The sequence below is a fragment of the Danio rerio genome, chromosome 15 (genome assembly GCF_052040795.2).
Source record: "Danio rerio strain M-AB ecotype USA chromosome 15, GRCz13ab, whole genome shotgun sequence".
Lineage (NCBI taxonomy): Eukaryota > Metazoa > Chordata > Actinopteri > Cypriniformes > Danionidae > Danio > Danio rerio.
In genome coordinates, this window is record NC_141035.1 from 4454850 (window position 1) to 4467331 (window position 12482).

The window sequence follows — 12482 nt, forward strand, 5'->3', positions numbered from 1 at the left end:
TCACACTCACGGACAATTAAGCCTGTTAATATATTTATTATAATAAGTGACAACAAATCCAGTCTTATGTATGTTGCATGGGAATATTTCTGGCCATAGCCAAAAATACATTGTAATGGTAAATGATATAATCCCAAAAATCATGGACATATTATGTAAATATCATGTACCATGAAGACATGTTGTAAATTTCCTACCATAAATATGTCAGAAGTCAATTTTTGATCAGTATATGCATTGATAAAACTTAAATCTGGACAACTTTAAAGTGTTTTTCTCAATATTTAGATTTTTTTAACCCTAAAACATCCAGATTTTAATATATTGATTAAATATTTTCCAAAGTATACATTAATGAGAGCTTACAAATTCAATTTCAGTATAATGCATAAGTCTCAATTTCCAGAGATTGACACTTAGGACTGGTTTTCTGGTCACATATTTCATTAAATCCATTTAAACAAAATGTATTTATTGATTTTCTCTGGCCATCTAATTCTGACAACAGGCTCTTGCTATCAATTTTGATGGAGCGTAAAGTGATCAAATAAAAAATAGTAATACAACAAATTGGAAATACGTTAATTACTATTAATCCAATAACACACGTTTTAATATAAATTACAAATAAAACTCACAGCTAAGTTATTGTCTTGTTTCTAGTCCAAACAGCGCAGTGGGTAGCACTATCGCCTCACAGCAAGAAGGTTGCTGGTTCGAGTTGGCAATTCTGTGTGGAGTTTGCATGTTCTCCCCATGTTCGTGTGGGTTTCCTCCAGGTGCTCTGGTTTCCCTCACAGTCTAAAGACATGAGCTATAGGTAAATTGAATAAACAAATGGCTGTAATGTAAATGATTAAATCACACTGAACTGAGCTAAACTGAACTGAACTGAACTTAAACACTAAAACCTGAACCACACTGTTCCAGTTACTATGACCATTTATGTGAAGCTGCTTTGACACAATCTACATTGTAAAAGCGCTATACAAATAAAGCTGAATTGAATTGAATTGAATTGTAATGCATCCACTGCATAAAACATATGCGGGATAAGTTGGCGGTTCATTCTGCTGTGGTGACCCCTGATTAATAAAGGGACTAAGCCGAAGGAAAATGATTAATTGAAAGCATTTTGTTGACAAGCTAAAGTATTGTCTCGTTTTCAGAAATAATAAGTTAAATTTAAGTGAGGTTTTCCTTAAAAACAAGCAAAATAATCTGGTTTTCACTTCAAATTAAAATTGTCTTATTTTAAGGGGAAAAAAACTCTTAATTTTGATTAATTATTTCTGAAAACAAGACAATATTTTTACTTGTCTTAAAAATGCTCATTGTTTTGTGATTTTTCTTAGATATTTTGACCAGAACCCTGCTGAAAAAACAGCATGGTATGTTTTGATGTTAATGTTGATTTGCTGGTCTCAGAAAACAAGGCAAAAAACTTCTTTTTATTGCAGTGTGCCCTAGATCACAACTTTAACTAAATAGTTTTGATTGTACCCTTACAAATAACCTGGAGATAAGCACTCCTTTGCGTTGGCCTGCTACCAAAAACATGCGGCAAGCAAATTGCTGTCCTGTCAATTATTCAGCTGCTCTTGTATTAAAAGATCTATTATTCAAGAGGAAGCAAAAGCTGGCTGAAAGACTTATAAATTAGTCTTGCAAATCAAATACGGCTGCCTTTCATCATAAAGAGCGACAGAGAACACCTGTTTATTCATTAATGCTGAAATCATCTGTGCTGAATAGGCCACCGTCACAACGCGCTTTGATCTAAACGCACTGAATTGCATCGAGGTTTTTTTGATAGCCGGTATTTTGTGTTAACCGCCGCACGCAGACTGGTGAAGGCTCAATATAATGACTTTAACGTGGTGTCACCAATCGATAAACTTCAAAGCTTCAGTTTCTATTAAAAAAATAATGGGCAGTTGCGTAACCGACTGAAAGCTGGCTGCTAATAGCCTACGCCGCCATCTTGTGGTGAGTAGAGAGTCTATCAAACTTTTACAAATATGTCAGATATTATGAGATTGTGGTCTTGTTACCGTGTTCTCAAATAAAAAAAATTATAAATATAAATAAACACTGAATAATAATTATATTTAAGAGTTTTCAAACAATACCACAAAGACTTGTGGTACCGTTGTGGTAATTTTTTTTACAGTGGCTGCAACAACAAAAAACAAATGACCCAAATACTTTCTACAACTGTGCTGTGCTACAATACACCAATTCATTAGTACGGTATAGCATTTATTATCAAAGAATTGTAAATTAAAGTTTAGTGATATACTACACTTCCCTGCTAAAAAAAACCCCAGCTTAAACCAGCCTATAGGCCAGATATGGCTGGTTTTAGAGGGGTTTTGGCCATTTCCAGCCTGGTCTTAGCTGGTCAGGCTGAAAAATGACCAGCTAAAACCAGCTTGACCAGCATGGTGTAAGCTGGACATACAGTAGCTGGTTTTGGCTGGGCTCTCAGCCTGGCTAGGCTGGTCAAGCTGGACATCTCCCAGCCTGACCAGCTAAGACCAGTCTGGAAATGGCTGGAAATGGCCAAAACCCCTCTAAAACCAGCCTGGTCGACCAGCTAAAACCAGCCAACCAGTCTAGGCTGGTTTAAGCAGTTTTTTTCAGTAGGGTTAATTGTAATTTGGTTCAAAAACACTATTACTATAATAGTAGACAATTGGAAAATTGAACAGAATAAGTCAGTATAGACAAGCATCACTGTTGCTATTTTTTTTTATTAGTTTTCGCTGCATTTTCAAAGATACATTTTACCTAGCCTACATCAAAATGTACAATTTCTCATAGTTTTTAAGTGAACGACGTTCTTTTGAGCTGATTCTGAAATATGAAATAATTAACCTAAATTGAAACCAGTAGGCTAAGCCCAGGTCATTTTATAGCTAACAATAGCTTTTTAATAGGTTATTTTAAGGTTAATTAGGTTAATAAATTCATTTATTCCTTAATTTTCTTTTCAGCTTAGTCCCTTTATTAATCTGGGGTCACCACAGTGGAATGAACCACCAACATCTAGCATATGTTTTACGCTACAGATGCAGCAGCAACCCATCAGTGGAAAACACATACTCACTCATTCACACACTACGGTCAATTTTAGCATACCCAATTCACCTGTACCACATGTCTTAAGTTTGGACTGTGGGGGAAACCGGAGCACCTGGAGCAGGGGTGGCCAACTATGTTCCTGAAGAGCCACCTTCCTGCAGATTTCAGTTGCAACCCATATCAAACACACCTGCCTGTAATTATCACATGGTTTCAGGTCCTAATTAATTGGTTCAGGTGTGTTTTATATGGGTAGCAACTGAAATCTGCAGGAATGTAGCTCTCCAGGAACAGGGTTGGCCACCCCTGACCTGGAGGAAACCCACGCGAACACGGGGAGAACATGCAAACTCCACACAGAAATGCCAACTGACCCGGCCGAGGCTCAAATCACAGTAAAAGATCATTAGGAGTTTATTCTTATGCGAATTGGATTATAGTGTGATTGCCAATTATTTGCCTTGTCAATTGTTTGTGTATGTTCCTAAACTTGTTTATAAATCACCAGATATTTCCAGCCAACATTGGTTCAATGACTTTGGTTCCATCATCACTCCTCCACCTCAACTTCTCACTCATTTATCTGTTCTCTTTTTATTCTAGGGACAAGGTGTTCTCTCCGGGTTTAACCCTCCCTCTGGACATCATACTCGCATAGACTATTTACTCAATCACCATATATGGGAGGGCGAACTTATGAATATTTTTCCTCCATCTCTAAACCCAACCAATAGTGTTTTCAAAAGCAGTGATGGATCCGCCCACCCACTTCGCTAAGCCAAATTGACATTGTTTTCAAAAGCAATCCAGAAAAAGAAAAGCCCTAATTTTACCACGTTTTCAGTTTTTACCACATTTTCACCCTGTTATTTACTTGTTTATTTAATTTTTTGGCTTCTGTTTTTGTCTTACCTGCGTTTCGGAACAGTTCTTCACTGGACTTAAACCCCATCGTCCCGGTCAACTCTGCTCCGCATCTCAAATCCGCCGCCGTACGCAGCGAGCATAGACAAACTCGTAACAGCAGGAAAGCCGTCCATTCGGAGGTAAGTGACCAGCTGGTAAGCACATAAATCATACCGACCATCATAAAGCGTTCGTTTTAAAGACAAAATGCAGCCATACATACCTCTGGCTACATAATTTGCGATCTCCAGAAATGTATATAGGGCTACTCATCTCTAGATTTAAACATTTTTTTAAAACATTTGGGACACTGTATGTAAATAACAGCAAACAATATAACACCGTTTAAGTGTTTTTTTAAATATATATTTTAATTAAAAACTCTAACATACAGTCATCTTGAGGCCACTAACGGGCCCCAAACTCTCCTTTAATCCAATACACCCAGATCACCCAGTAGAAAAGTAAATTCCCATTATTATCTTCATTGCTCCCATGAAGACACTCTTTCTTTGCAGACTATTACATAAGATGCAAGTTACCAATTAAATGCACAAGGAACACACAATTACTAGAGAAAGATCTCGCATGTTTTTCAGGCATTCACACAAATGTGCTGCTTGATTATCAACAGAAAGAGGACGGCTCCGAAAATTAGCATTGAAGGCACTGTAGGGGTTTGTTCTTGAACTGAAATTGACCGTGTTGTTATTGAAGGCCTTAAAGCAGCAAACCTTTTAGCTCTCAGTAAGTAATTGTGGCATGAAGAGGGGCTGCATGGTGGTACGACACTCATGCCAGCACACATCAAACAGACAGTTAGCCCTGCAGCTCAGCTTGATACGCGAAGATAAATCCAAGTTTATCCGTCTGTCTGCACATAGAGAGTGACCCTCACTCTCGTAGTCCAGAAAGACTCCCAGCCGCTGCGGGCGGCCTGTGTAGGGCAGCACTACCCGTGGGCTGATAGCCTTAATCAATCGGCCTACTCTCAACCTGATTAAACCATCATGCTTTTTTCAATTAAATTTAACTCATCTTTATTTGTATAGCGCTTTTACAATGTAGATTGTGTCAAAGCAGCTCAACTTAGATTATAGTGAATTGAAACAGTGTCAGTCCAGTTTTCAGAGTTTAAGTTCAGTTTATTTCAGTTCAGTGTGGTTTAATATAAGACTCTACAAGTCCCGAACCATGCAAGCCAGTGGCGACAGTGACGAGGGAAAAGAATTCACCGATTGGCGAAAGACGAGGACAAAAAACCTCGAGAGAAACCAGGCTCAGTTGGGCACGACCATTTCTCCTATGGCCAAACGTCTTGTGCAGAGCTGCAGTCTTGGCGCTGGAGAATGCTGGACGTCATTGAAAACTTGTCTGTCTCTAGAGTCTCACATGAATCAGTCTCATGCTCTCCACGACCACCACAGCAGCTGCTCAGGATACGGCCTGGTCCGGAATTATGGAAACCTTGGGATCACCTCTTCAAAGGTCTTGGATCGCATCAGTGGCACTGCATAATCTCTGGGGGCCCCAGAATAAGTATCCTCAGGTTGTAATAGAGAATAAAGAGAATATTTAGCGTAGCTGCTGTTCATAGTGTATATAAACGAGATGCCAAAAACCTGCCTGGAGCACATTCATGCATCATACCGCTATGTGATGCATTGAGTGTATGCTTTACTAAAAATATAGGTCTTTAAACTAGTTATGAACTGCAAGAGTGTGTTTGAGCCTCGGACATTATCAGGAAGGCTATTCCAGAGTTTAGGAGCCATAAATGAGAAGGCTCGACCTCCTTAACTAGACTTTGCTATTTCTCGACTTTGCTAATGCTATTCTTCGACTTTGTTTCCTAACACAACGTAAATAGCATTTCCCTTCAAGTATGAGTATTGGGTATAAATGCATCCCAGGCTTATTCTGATTACATACCCCTATATACATTTCTATAGAGCACCAAATATGTCCTAGGAGTTACATTTTTTTTCCAGCTTTTGTTAACGCGAATCCGCCAGAGGCGTCTGTGCTTTTTGACATCTCTGACTGCTCTTCTTGCATAAACCCAACCAATAGTGTTTTAATTAGCAGCGACTGAACTGCCCACTGCCTTCTCTAAACTTAACCGACAGTGTTTTCAAAAGCAATCCAGAAAAAGAAAAGCCTCTGATTTTTACCACATTTTTAGATTTTACCACAATATTACCCTGATATATACTTTGTCTCACCTGCTTTCTTGAACCGCTCTTCGCCGGAATTAAACCCCATCCTCAATTCCACTACACACCAAAAACTGCCGATGTACATGGTGAGCAACTGGACAAACTGGTTACAAGATGTCCATATGGAGATAAGCAGTCAGCTGCTGAAGCACGAAAAGAAATGGCATCATACTGCCCCTGTATCGTTCGTTTTAAAGACGAAATGCACCCATATGTTCCTCTGGCTATATTATTCACGCATAGGGCTATGTTTTCAGAATGAGCCTACTGTATGTTGCATAAATGTTTGCTTACTTTTGTAGATGGATTCTTTCTTTTATATTTTGCCTGTGCATGAGAAAAATGAGCAAACGTATACATTGATTCAAATTGCAACGCCGAATCGATATTGCCCCGTCAGTCAAATTGAATTCTGTCAGAGCTTAATATTTGATTCTAGTTCTCTAAAGCAGTGCTTTTCTTAGACGCTCTTGGAGCTGTCATTCAAATTGTATCAGATGCTTCCAGCCGAGAGAGAGAGCTGTCATATTATCGGTGTGAGCTGAATGTCAAACAGTTGGAGACGTTTTTGTTTTGTTTTAACTTTTTAACCTTCCGTTTTGATTTTAGCCGAAGTCTGAAGCTCTCCTCAGTTTCATGCAGGATGTCCTGGAAGAGTATCAGCAGGTGTAGCTCCTCAAGTTTGACTCTGAACATGATCCCCTAACACTTGACAACCAAAAAGTAGATAGGAAAGTGGAGAATGGGAGAAAAAAGGGGGATCTTGAATGTGGACCAATCTGGATTCAAACCTACAGGCCATGTCCACACTAATATGTTTTCTTGGACACACTTTATTTTAATTCATGCTATTAATAAGACATATTAGCTTAGGGAGCGGCAAGGTGGCCCAGTGGTTAGCACTGTCGCCTTACAACAAGAACGAATTACTCCCGTCTAAGTCCCGGCTGGACCAGTTGCCATTTCTGTGTGGAGTTTGCTTTTTCTCCCCTTGTTGGTGTGGGTTTCTTCCGGGTGCTCCGGTTTACCAGTCCAAAAGCATGCACTATAGGTGAATTTAATAAACTAAATTGTCCATAGTGAATGAGTGTGTATGGGTGTTTCCCAGAACTGGCTGGAAGGGCATCTGCTGTGTAACATGCTGAAATAGTCGGCAGTTCATTACTCAGTGGCAACCTCTGAAATGTACACTAAGCTGACATGCAAACTCCGCGCAGAAACGCCAACTGGCCCAGCAGGGACCCAAACAAGCGACAATCTTGCTGTGAGGCGACAGTGCTACCCACTGAACCACCATGCCTGTTCACTGTGATACTTTTTAATAATTTAAACGAGACCGAATTTAAATGGGACAGAAACATGAAAAACTGAATTTGCTGATCCAAAAGCAGATAAACACATTTAAAGCAAAGGCAAAACAAATGACTGTTTGGGCCAGGCATGTCCAAGCTCGGTCCTGGAGGGCCAATGTTCTGCAAAGTTTAGTTCCAACCCAAATCAGACACACCTGGGCTAGCTAATCAAACTCTAATTAGGCTTTCTAGAAACATCATTGCAGGTGTGTTGAGGCAAGTTGGAGCTAAAATCTGCAGGACACCGGCCCTCCAGGACAGAGTTTGGACACCTCTGGTGTAGGCTATAGCTATTGGTGATTGACAGATTGATAGCAGAGCTGGGCAGATTCAGTTCATATGAGACTGTAAACCAGGCTTTTTAAATTAACATCCTCCAGAAGAGCTGCGTTCTTCTGCAGCTAAATTGCTAAATAATTTCAGAGATCTGAAAATGGAATTAGTTGATGCACTTCCACATTTTAATGAACTCATGTAATGAAATTAACACCACAGCAAGTGTGCGCATCAAGATGTTAAAACAACGATTTTCCAGTGATCGCTCTCCACTTATTTTTCCACACTGCCTGCAACAAATTCACATTTGCAAAACCAAGCCTTAGTTACAATCGGTCATAGACTTGAGTCTCTTGAGAGCGACGTTTTCCCAAAACGTCAATTGACAAGCATGATTAATTTATTAAGCATTTCTCACTGCAAAATACGAAGGAAAAACATCTGAACTCACTTTAAAAAAATACAATAGTAAGTCATAGCAGTAAATATACACTCACCGGACACTTTTTATTTAGGTAAACCTGTCCAACTGCAATCAGCCAATCACATGGCAGCAACTCACCACATGAAATTACCACATCAAACGTGACGTGCTAACACAGATGCAGTTCACTAGAGTAAATCTGATTCATGTTAGCTCCACATCTAACTATCAGGCACCTGTAGAGTTTATGCGTTTGTGTAAAACATATACAAATAAAATGGACTAGGTGCTTTTTAAAATTAATGACGGTGAATGAAAGTCAAACCAGTGAGCCGTCTGACAAAAAAAGTGCCCTTCTGAATCAAATCAGCTGGATGCCCTTCTGGATCTTTCACTAACTTCGAAGACACTTGTGACTACTTTTACATGGGCATCTGTAATCTAGTTACCTGCCTTAATAGACAATAATATAGTTAAGGTGTTTACATGTAGTGCTTTCATGGAAGAGTTTCCTGTAATTTTGAGTGACTTTAACTGCAGTTCGACAGTTTCACATTAACTCTTGAATATTTCACTGATGTCCCCGTGACAAATCAGATGCAAATAAGGAGTAAGGACTGGTGAGAGTGTTATGGAATTTAATAACGCACGCCGAATGGAAAGAAAAAAACTTTCGCATTTCGCGATGTGTGTGTGTGTGTGTGTGTGTGCGCGATTCTGTACTGACAGCCACGCGTGTGGATCTTGTCAGAAAATATGGCGAAAGTCCAACATGACGGTAATAGTTTGATTGCGGTGTTTACTTCAATAATGCCACTAATATCTGCATACTCCACATCCATTTCTGTTTAGTTCAGTTATGACTTTACTTGGATTAAGGTGATCAAAAATCCCTGTTTGGAGCTTATGTAGGCCTACAGATCAAATATCATGTTTAAGTGAATAAATAGTTAGTAAACACAAGTACATCTTATTGAAAATCATTTATTTTCATCACCAATTATCAAAGTAGAGCAGTTTCTCAAGCAGTTTGTTATGCAATTTGGAAACAGGAGATGAGCCCCTGGTCTAATGCGCCACCTGGCTTGAGAAACTCTCTCAAAGACTTACTTTTAGTCATTATTTGGGTAACACACATATTCTGAATGCCTTCAGCAGAATTCAAATGAGCCATTTTAATTTAGATTAATTCCAAGATTACAGTGAGATTAACCTAGATAAAAAAAAATCATCTACACCCACCTATAATAAGTCCATATGTTATACATAACTGTGTTTGAAACTTTCATGGTAGTTTGTTCTCCACTGTTTCCAGAGTGCTATCAGAGATCACCTTCAGTGGAAAAGCACTTTATCAGCCACTCGGTCGAGCCACTTAATCTCTCAAAGCCTGATTTCTGCTCTTGACTCTGAGTGTTAATGCTTCTGTTATCAAGAGTGCTGCAGATTACAGGCCTGAAATCAAACGAAGGCTAGCGAGGAACTCAGAAATAAACTCTCTGGATGAGGCCAGATGTTTTCTTTATGCTCCTGGAGGGTTAACAAACAGCAGCAGTCACATGTTGGATGTGCAGACCTTAGAGACAGTGACAAAAACAAAGTTTGGTCAGCTTGGAAACACACTTTGACATTATCGGTGAACATTGGTTGCAGTGCATTTCTTTACGTACCATAGGGATTTTCAGTATTTAAAGAGATAGTTCACTCAGAAATTACAACTTACAGATAATTTACACAACCTCTAGCTATTTAAGAATAGTGAGGCTCCATGCTGTGAGTTAAAGCTAATTATAATGTAAATAAAGTTCAATTTATTTCGCAGTGATCCTTTATAAGACCTCCCTGTGCGTCAGGAGACATGGTGATGGATTTGGACTATGTAAGATTGACACCCAGTGGCTGAACTAGGTATTGCTGTTTAAATTCGAAACACTTTTTCACCTGACTCCACCAAAACGCAGGTGTTAGCGCCATATTTATTATGCAAATTTCAGATTATATATGGTTATTATTATTTGTTTATTGCGTTTACACTGTCTACAATCAAACGAATGTTTATATTGTTATTGTATGCTTTAATTATGCCTTTGCTTGTTGAAGTCAATAGAAATTGCTTTAATTTCTTACTAGTAAAAACAGAATAGTTACTAGTCACTATTAAAATAAGTACTAGTATCTGATAAATAATAACTAATATCTAATGAAGAAGTACTTCATGGAATATTAGTATCTAAAAAATAAGCACTAGTAACAAGAAAATAGATACTAGTGTGGACTACTGATTAAATGTCAAAACGGCTGGCCACGGTGAATGAGGCATTAAAAATAGTTTGTCTCAACCATCACCTGAAAAAACTGTACAAAAGCACGCACGTCTCTCTAAATTGGGTGCTCAGCCAAAACCATAAAAAGTGCAAACAAATGTCAATCAAAGGCGGCAACACCAAGGCTCCAAAAATACAAATTTATTAAATTAAAAAGGCTGACACAGAGCGTGTAACGTTTCGAGCCACCCGGCTCTTCATCAACCATCACCTGAAATTTCCTATTTCAGAAAAGGTTTTTATTTCTGAACAACAGCAAAGATGCAGATTTTGGTCTATTTAGGCTAAGTGCAAATAGCACACCTCGTTGAAATGAGCTAGTTGAGTGATTCCCGCCCATCAGCGTTTGATTGACAGTGTAGATGCGAATATTTGGGTCTTGGTTTTGACGCGTTTGTTGTTTAAACGGGTCAATAAAAAAGTGAAATGTCCATACCTTTGTAAATAAAGTTGGATATTCAAATCCATTTATTGTCCTTTCTCAAAATTAAAATGATACATCAAAACAAACATAAACCCGTTCTCACAGCATGGCGGTCAAAAAGTTCGATTGACCTTCTTCTACACATCTCTCACTTGTTGTGAGGAGCATAAATACCTTATACACCCTCTAGTGGTGCAAAAGAAAATTGAAACCCATAAATGGCTTCAACAGACAGAGACAACATAACTAAAAAGAGCGGCAATCAGCAGCGTGAGTAGCTCGTAAAGCGCATGACGACATGTTTTGACACAACCAATCATGAACTTAGTTCGAATCCAGCATCTGATAAACACGTTCCTCACCCCCCACCCCCTTCCCACTACATATCAGATTTTGCCTACTCTTCATCACGAGGAAGACAAGTAGGAATCATTAATAAGTTTTTTAATTATAAGTTTGTAGACGTTATACATAAAAAAACCCTTAAATACATATTTTAGCACAGCTTCAGTGAACCTGAACAATATATTAAAATCCATTAACTTTCACTTGTTGTATCAGTATATATTTTTCAAATTATGCTTTAAATGCTTTAAAAACAAAGTTAAATCTTTGTAGACTAGAAATATATGTACTGTATATCATTTATTTTTAAAATGTGGGCAATACAATTTATATTGTTATTATTATTAAAAATATGATATTAATCTTATTTTTTAATTCAACTATAGGAGTGCGGCCTGGTGGGGGGTCTACAAGACATTGTGCCAAGGGGGTTCTGAATTCTTAATCCGGACCTTGTTAGAACTGTGACGAACCAACAAATGTCAATGCTTTTACTAATGTTAGAGGTATAATATGTATTAGCAGTGCACTATTCTGTGCTTCTGAATGGTTGTATTTCAATCTTTCTGTCACACAAATTGCCTACGGATTCAGCTAAAATCTTACACTGAAGAAAAGAAGTGACCAACATTTTAATTTGCCTGAGTGATTAAATTAACTCTAAGTATACTTTTTTTTAGTGAACGATCCCTTTAAGCCACTGTTGTTTTTGATTGTCCTTGAGGTCTTAAGACCACATAAACATGGCTTTGGTTTTGGTCTAGGTTTCGGCTTACAGTTTCAGACCAAAGTTTAATTTCAGTATCTCAAAAGTGAGCCTTCAAGGGTTAGACAGTCTTTATGTGGTCTAAACTCACTTAAACATATTTAGAGATCCCGAATTTCCCACTTTGTCTCGAGAAAAACTGCGTGAAATCATCATGCAATGTGTCATACAGACACTAGAGGGCGGCAGTGGAGTGCGTTTCCGGTATTTCTACACAGAACTTTATATAAGTATTCAATTTAGAAAGCGGTAAAGAGAAAAGGTGATCTCATAATGTAATGTATTATGAAAACAGCTGCTTTTAATAATACATCATAAGGACTATATTGAAGGCAGACTTGTATGGCATTTTCTATTTA